Source organism: Mirounga leonina, unplaced genomic scaffold (genome assembly GCF_011800145.1).
Source record: "Mirounga leonina isolate KUSES-001 unplaced genomic scaffold, KU_Mleo_1.0 Mir_173, whole genome shotgun sequence".
Taxonomy (NCBI): domain Eukaryota; kingdom Metazoa; phylum Chordata; class Mammalia; order Carnivora; family Phocidae; genus Mirounga; species Mirounga leonina.
In genome coordinates this window covers 38,652,115-38,663,840 of record NW_023270447.1, presented here as the reverse complement: position 1 = coordinate 38,663,840, position 11,726 = coordinate 38,652,115, and positions in this window count along the sequence as shown.

The following is an 11,726-nucleotide window of genomic DNA, read 5'->3' as shown; positions in this document are numbered from 1 at the left end:
TAATTCTTACGAAATTGGAATATGAAAGTCAGGAAGGGGTGCTAGAATCACAGTAATATGTGATTAGAAACTTGTCCTGCATCTTCTTTTTTTTTTTTTTTTAAGATTTTATTTATTTATTTGAGAGAGAGAGACACACAGTGAGAGAGGGAACACAAGCAGGGGGAGTGGGAGAGGGAGAAGGAGGCTTCCCGCGGAGCAGGGAGCCCGATGTGGGGCTCGATCCCAGGACCCTGGGACCATGACCTGAACAGAAGGCAGATGCTTAACGATTGAGCCACTCAGGCGCCCCCATGTTGCATTTTCAACTATAACAGTAATCATTAGTAGCATGTTCAAGGAACTTAACCTGTGAGGTTCAAGGAGCTGCATATAAAAATAGCCCTTCCTTAACTTTAATTCTTCCCTATTGTGCATTGTGAGTTACAGGACTATTGTTCCTTAGGGTACCTGTAACTGGGGACTAATTTAGGAATTCAACCCAATTTAGAAAATTATTTCTAGGGAAAAATGAATTCCCAATTCTAACTGCAAGTGATTTATAGATGAGTTTTTGAAATATAGCCCACCTATAGGTTTAGAATTTATTGTATCTATGAGAGGCTTGGTAGTGTGTTAGAAAGAACACTGCCCTAGGAAGGAGTCAAAGAATATTCATTCTCACCTAGCTCTGCTGTTAATTAGCTGTGAGACCTTTACAAGTCACCTTACTGGTTCTTTATTTTCTCATATGAAAAATGAAGGGTTAAAGTAGATTTTGAAGATTCTTCTAGTTCCAGTAATTTATAATAAATTTGTCAAATGCCAGACACTCATTTATTTGACAGTGACTTTAATACTAGGTTTTAGAAATGTGTTTGATTTTTCTTCATTTGATTCTGTTCTTCTGGAACATGAAATATTATTCATAAAAGTAATTTTATATGGGCATTTAATTTAATACATTAGTTAGGATCATTCTAATAATGGTGCCAAGACACATCTTGATAAGATAATGTATTAGACATAAGTTTTTTTTGTTTCGTTTTGAGAGAGAGAGACCGTGGTGGGGAGGGGCAGAGGGAGAGGGGGAGAGAGAATCTTAAGCAGGCTCCACGCCCAGTGCAGAGCCCAATGTAGGGCTCCATCTCACAACCCTGTGATCATGACCTGAGATGAAATCAAGAGTCAGATGCTTAACTGAATGAGCCTCCCAGATGCCCGTAGACATGATTTTATTTTATTTTATTTTATTTTATTTTTTAATATTTATTATGTTAGTCACCATACAATACATCATTGGTTTTTGATGTGGTGATCCACGATCCATTGTTTTTGTGTGATACCCAGTGCTCCATGCAGTACGTGCCCTCCTTAATACCCATCACCGGGCTAACCAATCCCCCCTCCCCCCTCCCCTCTAAAACCCTGTTTGTTTCTCAGAGTCCATAGTCTCTCATGGTTCATCTCTCCCTCCAATTCCCCCCCCCCATTTTTCCCTTCCTTCTCCTAATGTCCTCCATGCTATCCCTTATGCTCCACAAATAAGTGAAACCAAATGATAATTGACTTTCTCTGTTTGACTTATTTCGCTTAGCATAATCTCCTCCAGTCCCATCCATGTTGATGTAAAAGTTGGATATTCATCCTTTCTGATGGCTGAGTAATATTCCATTGTATATATGGACCACATCTTTATCCATTCATCTGTTGAAGGGCATCTTGGCTCTTTCCACAGTTTGGCTATTGTGGACATTGCTGCTATGAATATTGGGGTGCATGTGGCCCTTCTTTTCACTACATCTGTGTCTTTGGGGTAAATACCCAGTAGTGCAATTGCTGGGTCATAGGGTAGCTCTATTTTTAAATTTTTGAGGAATCTCCACACTGTTTTCCAAAGTGGCTGTACCAACTTGCATTCCCACCAACAGTGTAAGAGAGGGTTCCCCTTTCTCCACAACCTCTCCAATATTTGTTGTTTCTTTCCCTGTCCATTTTTGCCATTCTAACTGGTGTAAGGTGGTATCTCAATGTGGTTTTGATTTGGATTTCCCTGATGGCTAGTGATAATGAACATTTTTTCATGTGTCTGTTAGCCTTCTGTGTGTCTTCTTCAGAGAAGTGTCTTTTCATAACTTCTGCCCACTTTTTGACTTGATTATTTGTTTTATGGGTGTTGAGTTTGAGAAGTTCTTTATAGATCTTGGATACCAGCCCTTTATCTGTAGTGTCATTTGCAAATATCTTCTCCCATTCTGTGGGTTGTCTCTTTGTTTTGTTGACTGTTTCCATTGCTGTGCAGAAGCTTTTTATCTTGATGAAGTCCCAAAAGTTCATTTTTGCTTTTGTTTCACTAGCTTTTGGAGATGTCTCTTGAAAGAAGTTGCTGTGGGCGATGTCAAAGAGGTTACTGCCTATGTTCTCTTCTAGGATTTTGATGGATTCCTGTCTCACATTGAGGTCTTTCATCTACTTTGAGTTTATCTTTGTGAATGGTGTTAGAGAATGGTCAAGTTTCATTCTTCTGCATGTGGCTGTCCAATTTTCCCAGCACCATTTATTGAAGAGACTGTCTTTTTTCCATTGCATGTTTTTTCCTGCTTTGTCAAAGATTATTTGACCATAGAGCTGGGTTCTCTATTCTGTTCCATTGGTCTATATGTCTGTTTTTCTGCCACTGCCATGCTGTCTTGGTGATCACAGCTTTGTAATATAGCTTGAAATTGGGCAACGTGATGCCCCCAGCTTTTTCTTTTTCAACATTTCCTTGGTGATTTGGGGTCTTTTCTGATTCCATACAAATTTTGGGATTATTTGTTCCAGCACTTTGAAAAATGTCATTGGAATTTTGATCGGGATGGCATTGAAGGTATAGATTGCTCTGGGTAGCATAAACATTTTAACAATGTTTATTCTTCCGATCCATGAGCATGGAATATTTTTCCATCTTTTTGTGTCTTCTTCAATTTCTTTCATGAGTGTTTTGTAGTTCCTAGAGTATAGATCCTTTACCTCTTTGGTTAGGTTTATTCCGAGGTATCTTATGGTTTTTGGTGGTATTGTAAATGGAATCGTTTCTCTAATTTCTCTTTCTACAGTTGTGTTGTTAATGTATAAGAAAGCAACTGATTTCTGTGCGTTGATTTTGTATCCTGCCACATTACTGAATTGCTGTATGAGTTCTAGTAATTTGGGGGTGGAGTCTTTTGGGTTTTCCACATAAAGTATCATGTCATCTGCGAAAAGAGAGAGTTTGACTTCTTCTTTGCCAATTTGAATACCTTTTATTTCTTTTTGTTGTCTGATTGCTGTTGCTAGGACTTCTAGTAGTATGTTGAACAATAGTGGGAAGAGTGGGCATCCTTGACGTGTTCCTGATCTTAAGGGAAGGGCTCTCAGCTTTTCCCCATTGAGGATGATATTTGCTGTGGGTTTTTCATAGATGGATTTTATGAACTTGAGGAATGTTCCCTCTATCCCTATACTCTGAAGAGTTTTAATCAGGAAAGGACGTTGTATTTTGTCAAATGCTTTTTCTGCATCAGTTGAGAGGACCATATGGTTCTTCTCCCTCCTCTTATTTTTTTTTCCCTCCTCTTATTAATGTGTTCTATCACATTGATTGATTTGTGAATGTGAACCACCCTTGCATCCCGGGGATAAATCCCACTTGGTTGTGGTGGATGATCCTTTTAATGTATTGTTGGATCCTATTAGCTAGGATTTTGTTGAGGATTTTGGAATCCATATTCATCAGGGATAATGGTCTGAAATTCTCCTTTTTGATGGGGTCTTTGCCTGGTTTGGGGATTAAGGTAATGCTGGCCTCATAGAATGAGTTTGTAAGTTTTCCTTCTCTTTCTATTTTTTGAAACAGCTTCAGTAGAATAGGTATTTCTTCTTTGAATGTTTGGTAGAATTCCCCAGGGAATCCATCAGGCCCTGGACTCTTGTGTTTTGGGAGGTTTTTGATCACTGCTTCAATCTCGTTACTGGTTATTGGCCTATTCAGGTTGTCAATTTTTTCCTGTTTCAGTCTTGGCAGCTTATAGGTTTCTGGGAAGACCTCCATTTCATCCAGATTGCTCAGTTTATTGGCATATAGTTGATGCTAATAATTTCTAATAATTGTTTCTATTTCCTTGGTATTAGTCGTGATCTCTCCCCTTTCATTCATAATTTTATTAATTTGGGTCCTTTCTCTTTTCTTTTGGATAAGTCTGGCCAGTGGTTTATCGATCTCATTAATTCTTTCAAAGAACCAACTTCTAGTTTCGTTGATCTGATCTACTGTGTTTCTGGTTTCTAATTCATTGATGTCTGCTCTAATTTTAATTATTTCTCTTCTAATGCGTGGCTTAGGCATTCTTTGTTGCTTTTTCTCTAGTTCTTTAAGGTGTAGAGTTAGTTGGTGAATTTGGGATTTTTCTATTCTTTTGAGTGAGGCTTGGATGGCTATGTATTTCCCCCTTAGGACCGCCTTTGCAGTATCCCATGGATTTTGGACCAATGTGTTTTCGTTCTCATTGATTTCCATGAATTGTTTAAGTTCTTCTTTGATTTCCTGGTTGACCCGAACATTCTTGAGCAGAGTGGTCTTTAGCTTCCAAGTGTTTGAATTTCTGCCAAATTTTTTCTTGTGATTGAGTTCCAGTTTTAAAACATTGTGGTCTGAGAGTATGCAGGGAATAATCTCAATCTTTTGGTATCAGTTGAGACCTGATTTGTGCCCCAGTTTGTGGTCTATTCTGGAGAAAGTTCCATGTGTGCTCAAGAAGAATGAGTATTCTGTTGTTTTAGGGTGGAATGTTCTGTAAATATCTATGAGGTCCATCTGGTCCAATGTATCATTCAAAGCTCTTGTTTCCTTGTTGATTTTCTGCTTAGATGATCTGTCCATTGCTGAGAGTGGAGTATTGAGGTCTCCTACAATTAATGTATTGTTATCAATATGACTCTTTATTTTGGTTAACAGTTGGCTTAAGTAGATGGCTGCTCCCATGTTGGGGGCATAGATATTTACAATTGTTAGATCTTTTTTTTTTTTTTTTTAAAGATTTTATTTATTTATTTGAGACAGAGAGAATGAGAGAGAGAGAGAGCACATGAGAGGGGGGAGGGTCAGAGGGAGAAGCAGGCTCCCCGCCGAGCAGGGAGCCTGATGCGGGACTCGATCCCGGGACTCCAGGATCATGACCTGAGCCGAAAGAAGTCGCTTAACCAACTGAGCCACCCAGGCGCTCCAATTGTTAGATCTTCTTGTTGGATAGACCCTTTAAGAATGATATAGTGTCCTTCTGTGTCTCTAATTACAGACTTTAGTTTAAAATCTAATTTGTCTGATATAAGAATTGCTACCCCAGCTTTCTTTTGAGGTCCGCTGGCATGGAAGATGGATCTCCATCCGTTTACTTTCAGTCTGGATGTATCTTTAGGTTCAAAATGAGTCTCTTGTAGGCAGCATATAGATGGGTCCTGTCTTTTTATCCAATCTGCAACCCTGTGCCGTTTTATGGGAGTGTTTAGGCCATTCATGTTGAGAGTGATTATTGAAAGATATGAATTAATTGTCATCATGTTGCCTGTGAAGACGTTGTTTTTATAGATTGTCCCTGTAAATTTCTGTTGTATATCACTCTTGGGGTCTTTCTCCTTTTATAGAACCCCCCTTAATATTTCTTGCAGGGCCGGCTTAGTGGTCACATATTCTTTCAGTTTCTGCTGGTCATGGAAGCTCTGCATCTCTCCATCCATTCTAATGAAAGCCTTGCTGGATAAAGTATTCTTGGCTGCATGTTCTTCTCTTTAGTACCCTGAATATGTCTTGCCAGGCCTTTCTGGCTTGCCAGGTCTCTGTGGATAGGCCTGACATTATTCTGATGTTCCTCCCTCTGTACATAAGGACTCTCTTCCCTCTAACTGCCCTTAAGATGGTTTCCTTGGTTCTAAGGTTTGCAAGTTTTACTATTACATGCTGGGGTGTTGGCCTGTTTTCCTTGCTCTTGGGAGGGGTCCTCTCTGCCTCTAGGATGTGAATGTTTGTTTCATTCCCCAGATTAGGGAAGTTCTCAGCTACGATTTGCTCAAATACATCTTCTAGTCCTCTCTCTCCACTCCCTCCAGGATTCCAATTATTCTGACATTGGAACGCTTCATGGTGTCACTTATTTCTCTGATTCTATTTTCATGGATTCTGAGTTGTTTTTCCCTGGTCTTCTCTTTTCCTTTTTTATCTATTATATTGTCTTCCAGGTCGCTTATTTGCTCTTTTGCCTCAGTTACCCTAGCTGTTAGATTATCTGTATTGGATTGGATCTCATCGATAGCATTTTTAAGTTCTGCCAATTCACTTTTCATTTCTGCCCTTAGAGACTCTATGTTGCCATTAATTGATTTCTCCATTCTAGCCATTGTCTTTGCAATTGCTAGCCTGAATTCCATCTCCGACATCTTGGTTATATCTGCATCCATTTGTAAATCTGCAGCATAAGTCATAATCTCTGAGTCTTCTCTATTTTGGGGGCTCCTCCCCCTAGTCATTCTGTTGATGGGTGTTTGAGGGAATGTATAGAGTCCAAATTATTGACCAGGACCCAAGCAAGATGCACCTATTTTCTTGGGACCTTAGGGTTGTTGGCCTCTTGTTTTCCCAGCCTGTCTTCTGCGGGAGGGGCCTGCCACACTGTTACTCAGGCAACCCTGTTTGGGCAGAGTTGCCCTGCCCCCCTGTGGCGGGGATGGGCTCAGCGGGAATCAGTTTTTGGGGCTTTTGTTCTCTGGCAGCTTTCCCTGGCAACTTTCCATGTCTCTTCCGCAAGCCAGAGCAGAAGAGACCGTTTTCAACCCTCTGCCTCAGAGCAGAGAGACCGCAGTCTGTTCTTCAGTGAGCTCTCCAGGCCACACTGTCTCCGTTTCTTTCCTTGCTGCTATAAACTGCAGCATCCTGGGTTGTGTGCCCCTCCGCAGCACCCCCAGTCCTGCCTCCAGGTTGGGGCACATCTCTGCCCTTTGTGCTTCTGAAACCGCCAGCCGCTCCCAGTTCGTGTGCATGTGACCCCGCCACTCTGGGTTTCTGCCCCAGGGGCTGCCCTAAAGTCCTTTCCCCGCCGCTACCGGTCTGCGAGTCTGTGCCTGTCCCCAGCAAGCGAGGCTGTTGCTCACTGGCGGTGTAGGATCCCCACGGCCAGGCACCCTCCCGCTGCCGTTTACCCTCTGATATCTGCCCACTGCATCATGGCTCCCCGCTTTGTACCTCAAAACCAACCGCCTGAATATTCTGTTTGTAGAGATCCAGGTCTTCTTACATCTCAAGCCGGTTTCGTGGGTGCTCAGAGTGGTCTGGTAGATATCCAGCTCAATTCCAAGGACCAGTTGAAATAGGGTCCCCTACTCTTCCGCCATCTTTCCCCCCTCCCTAGACATGATTTTAAATGCAATTTTTTTATTGATTCTAAATGACTTTAAATCCGTTCATTTATTTTCCAATTATTTTTGTGATACATTGATTTGAGAGGACTTTTGTTATTTCCCAAAATAATTATTACTGATTTATAATTTTATTATGTTACTGATTTAATAGTATTCATTAGAAATTTTTAAACAAATAATTAGTGTTATACCTGTACAATATTATCACATATATGTGTGTGACATTAGACATGTATATAATAATGTGATTAACATTACATATATTTCATGCATGTGTATATGTGTATATACACACACACATATATATAAATATATAATATAATATATGAAATACTATTTATATTGTCATTCTTTAAGCCTATTTTATGCCAGGTGCTCTGATAGGCTCCGGAGGTAAAAAACATATGGTTATTGGTTGCAGGGAGCTTATGGTCTGTTGAGTAAAATAATCAGGTAAAATGTTGCATGGCCAGTCAACATATGAAAATATATACATTCACTAGTAATCATGGGAATGGGTAAATAATATATTCCAGTTTTTGAAGATTAGATGGGTGATAGTATCACATATAAGGCAGAATGTGGAAAAGGGATGCTGTTTTGGAATGATTATAAATCTTACTCCTCTTTATCTCATTATCCTGCTTTATTTTCCTTCTTAGACCTTATCAACATCAACATGGTATATGCTTATTTGTATATCATCTGCTTTTATCCACTAGAACATGAATTCCATGAAAGAATGGATTTACAATGTTTTTGTCCACTGCTAAGTTCTTAGTGCTAATAGTAGTGCCTGGCACACAGTAGGTATTCAATAAATACCTGTTGAATACATGAGTGGCACAGGATAGCAAAGTACAAGCAAAATTGAAATTGCCTGTCTTAAGACTTAGTAATTCCACTTTTTGAGGATGTAGCTTATAAGAGTAAATGATTTTTATGCACAAAAATGTTAACTTGAACATTCTTTAAATAGTGAAAAAATTGAAAATAAGCTAAATTTTTATCAAAAGGTGAATAGGTTACATAAAATATGCCACATCCATGCTTTGGAGTAGATATATGTATGCTGACATGGATAGAACTTCAGGGAACAATTTTAAGTGAAAAAGAAGTGGCAAAACAATACAAATAGTCTTATCCAATATGTATGTGTGAAGTTATGTAAATTAGTAGAAAAAAAGAACCCTGGAAGAACACACATCAATCTAGGAAAAGTGAAAGAGTATCTAATGTTTTTTCATGTAAAATTTTTATTCTTTTTATCTGTGAGGTTTTTTATTATTGTTTGACATTTTTATATTGGGCACTTGTCAGTGTACTATTTTTGAAAAAAAAAAAAAAAAAGAAAGTTCTGTATCAAAGTGTAGATTCACATATATTAGTTGATCTCTGAATGTGCTTTCTTTCATAAGCAACTAAAAAATCAAAGTATATGAAACAGCCATTTTTAGACATTGCACTGTAGGTAATATGGGACTATGATACCTGAGAAAAGGAAAACAAAGGTGGTGAACCTTATGATTGGCCCTAGATTACCACCTGGAGGCAGTTGCCAGGCTGCAGTGAAGGGAGGGAAAACAAAAATAGAGCCCAGGGTCTCACTACATTTAGTAACTAGAAGAGAGTTCAGGATGACTGAGGAAGCTGCAGAACAACAACAAAAACCTTGAAAGATCTGTAGAGGAGTCTAAAGGATTTGTTGAGTAATAATTGGAAGGGTGAAGGAAGTCAGTTGAGTACTATTCAAAAAGGCCAACAAAAGAATAACTGGAGGGACAGCTGGGTGCACAGTCAGTTGAGCTTCTGACTCCTGGTTTCATCTCAGGTCTTGATCTCAGTGTTTTGAGATTGACCCCCTGTCAGGCTCCACACTCGGCAAGGAGTCTGCTTGAGAGTCTCTCTGCCTTTCCTACTCATGCTCTTTCTCTCTCTCACGAACAAGTAAATAAATATTAAAAAAAATAAACGAATAACTGTAAAGCAGTAAACAAACAATCCCTGGACCTCACTGAGCTGGGAACAGTTTATGTTACCACCACCAAGAATAGAGCTTCTAATACATGGGGCATTGGGTAGCATCTTCAGAAGAGTTGTGCTTACTACTGGGGCCAAATTAGCCCTAAATTAAAACTGCTCTGGATTCACCTTAATAAATCTTAAAAACACCTAAAAATGTTCAAATTGATCAAGTAACTTCCTGTGTGCCAGAACAAAATTCCATATTTCTTTTTTTTCATGTTTTTTAAAAAATATTTTATTAGCTTCAAAGGTAGAATTTAGTGATTCATCAGTTGCATATATCAACCAGTGCTCATTCCATCAAGTGCCCTCCATAATGCCCATCACCCAGTGATCCCTTCCCCCCACCGACCTCCCCTCCAGCAACCCTCAGTTTGTTTCCTAGAGTTCAGTGTCTCTTATGGTTTGCCTCCTTCTCAATTTTCATCTTATTTTTCCTTCCCTTTCCCTATGTTCATCTGTTTTGTTTCCTAAATTACACATATGAGTGAAATAATGGCATTTGTCTTTTGCTGACTGACTTATTTTGCTTAGTATAGTACTCTCTAGTTCTATCCCTGTCATTGCAAATGGCAAGGTTTCATTCTTTTTGATGGCTGAGTAGTATTCCATTGTGTGTGTGTGTGTGTGTGTGTGTATACACACATATATACATATCACATCTTCTTTATCCATTCATTTATTGATGGACATCTGGGCTCTTTCCATAGTTTGGCTATTATAGACACTGTTGTTTTAAACATTGGCCTGAGGGACCTCTGGGTGGCTCAGTTGGTTAGGCATCTGCCTTCAGCTCAGGTGATCCCAGGGTCCTGGGATCGAGTCCCACATCGGGCTTCTTGCTCAGTAGGGAGCCTGCTTCTCTCTCTGCCTGCTGCTTCACCTTCTTGTGTTCTCTTGCTCTCTTTGTCCTGCTCTGACAAATAAATAAAAATAAATTAAAAATGAATAAACATCGGGGTGTATGTGCTCCTTCAAAGCACTATGTTCATATCCTTTGGATAAATACCTAAGGGTACAATTGCTGGGTCATAGTGTAGTTCTATTTTTACCTTTTTGAGGAACTTCCATACTGTTTTCCAGAGTGGCTGCACCAAGTATGCATTCCCACCAACAGTGTAAGAGGGCAAGATTTCTCCAAATCTTCTCCAACATCTGTTGTTCCCTGAGTTGTTCATTTTAGCCATTCTGACTGGTGTAAGGTGGTATCTCATTGAGGTTTTGATTTGGATTTCCCTGATGCCAAGTGATGTTGAGCATTTTTTCATGTGTCTCTTGGCCATTTGTATGTCTTCTTTGGAGAAATGTCTCTTCATGACTTCTGCCCATTTCTTGATTGGATTCTTTGTTCTTCGGGGGTTGAGTTCTTTATAGATTTTGGATACTAGCCCTTTATCTGATAAGACATTTGCAAATATCTTCTCCCATCTTGTAGGTTGCCTTTTTGGTTTTGTTGACTATTTTCTTTGCTGTGCAAAAGCGTTTTATCTTGACAAAATCCTGATAAGTTCATTTTTGCTTTGTTTCCCTTGCCTTTGGAGATGAGTCTAGGAAGAAGTTGCTGCGGCTGAGGTTGAAGAGTTTGCTGCCTGTGTTCTCCTCAAGGATTTTAATAGATTCCTGTCTCACATTTAGGTCTTTCATCCATTTTGAGTTTATTTTTGTATCTGGTGTAAGAAAGTGGTCCAGTTTCATTCTTCTACATGTGGCTGTCCAATTTTCCCAACACCATTTGTTGAAGAGACTGTCTTTTTTCCACTGGATAATCTTTCCTGTTGGTTGAAGATCAGTTGACCACAGAGTTGAGGGTCCATTTCTGAGTTCTCTATTCTATTCCTTTGATCTATGTGTCTGTTTTTGTGCCAGTACCATACTATCTTGACGATGACAGCTTTGTAATACAGCTTGAAATCCAGAATTGTGATGCCTCCAGCTTTGGTTTTCTTTTTGAACATTCCTTTGGTTATTTGGGGCCTTTTCTGGTTCCATACAAATTTTAGGACTGTTTGTTCCAGTTCTGTGAAAAATGCTGATGGTATTTTGGTAGGGATTGCATTGAATGTGTAAATTTCTCTGGGTAGCATAGACATTTTAACAATATTTGTTCTTCCAATCCATGGTCATGGAATGTTTTTCCATTTCTTTGTGTCTTCCTCAATTTCTTTCATAAGTGTTCTATAGTTTTCAGAGTACAGATCCTTTACCTCTTTGGTTAGGTTTATTCCAAGGTATCTTACGGTTTTTGGTGCAATTGTAAATGGGCTCGATTCCTTAACTTCTCTTTCTTCTGCTTC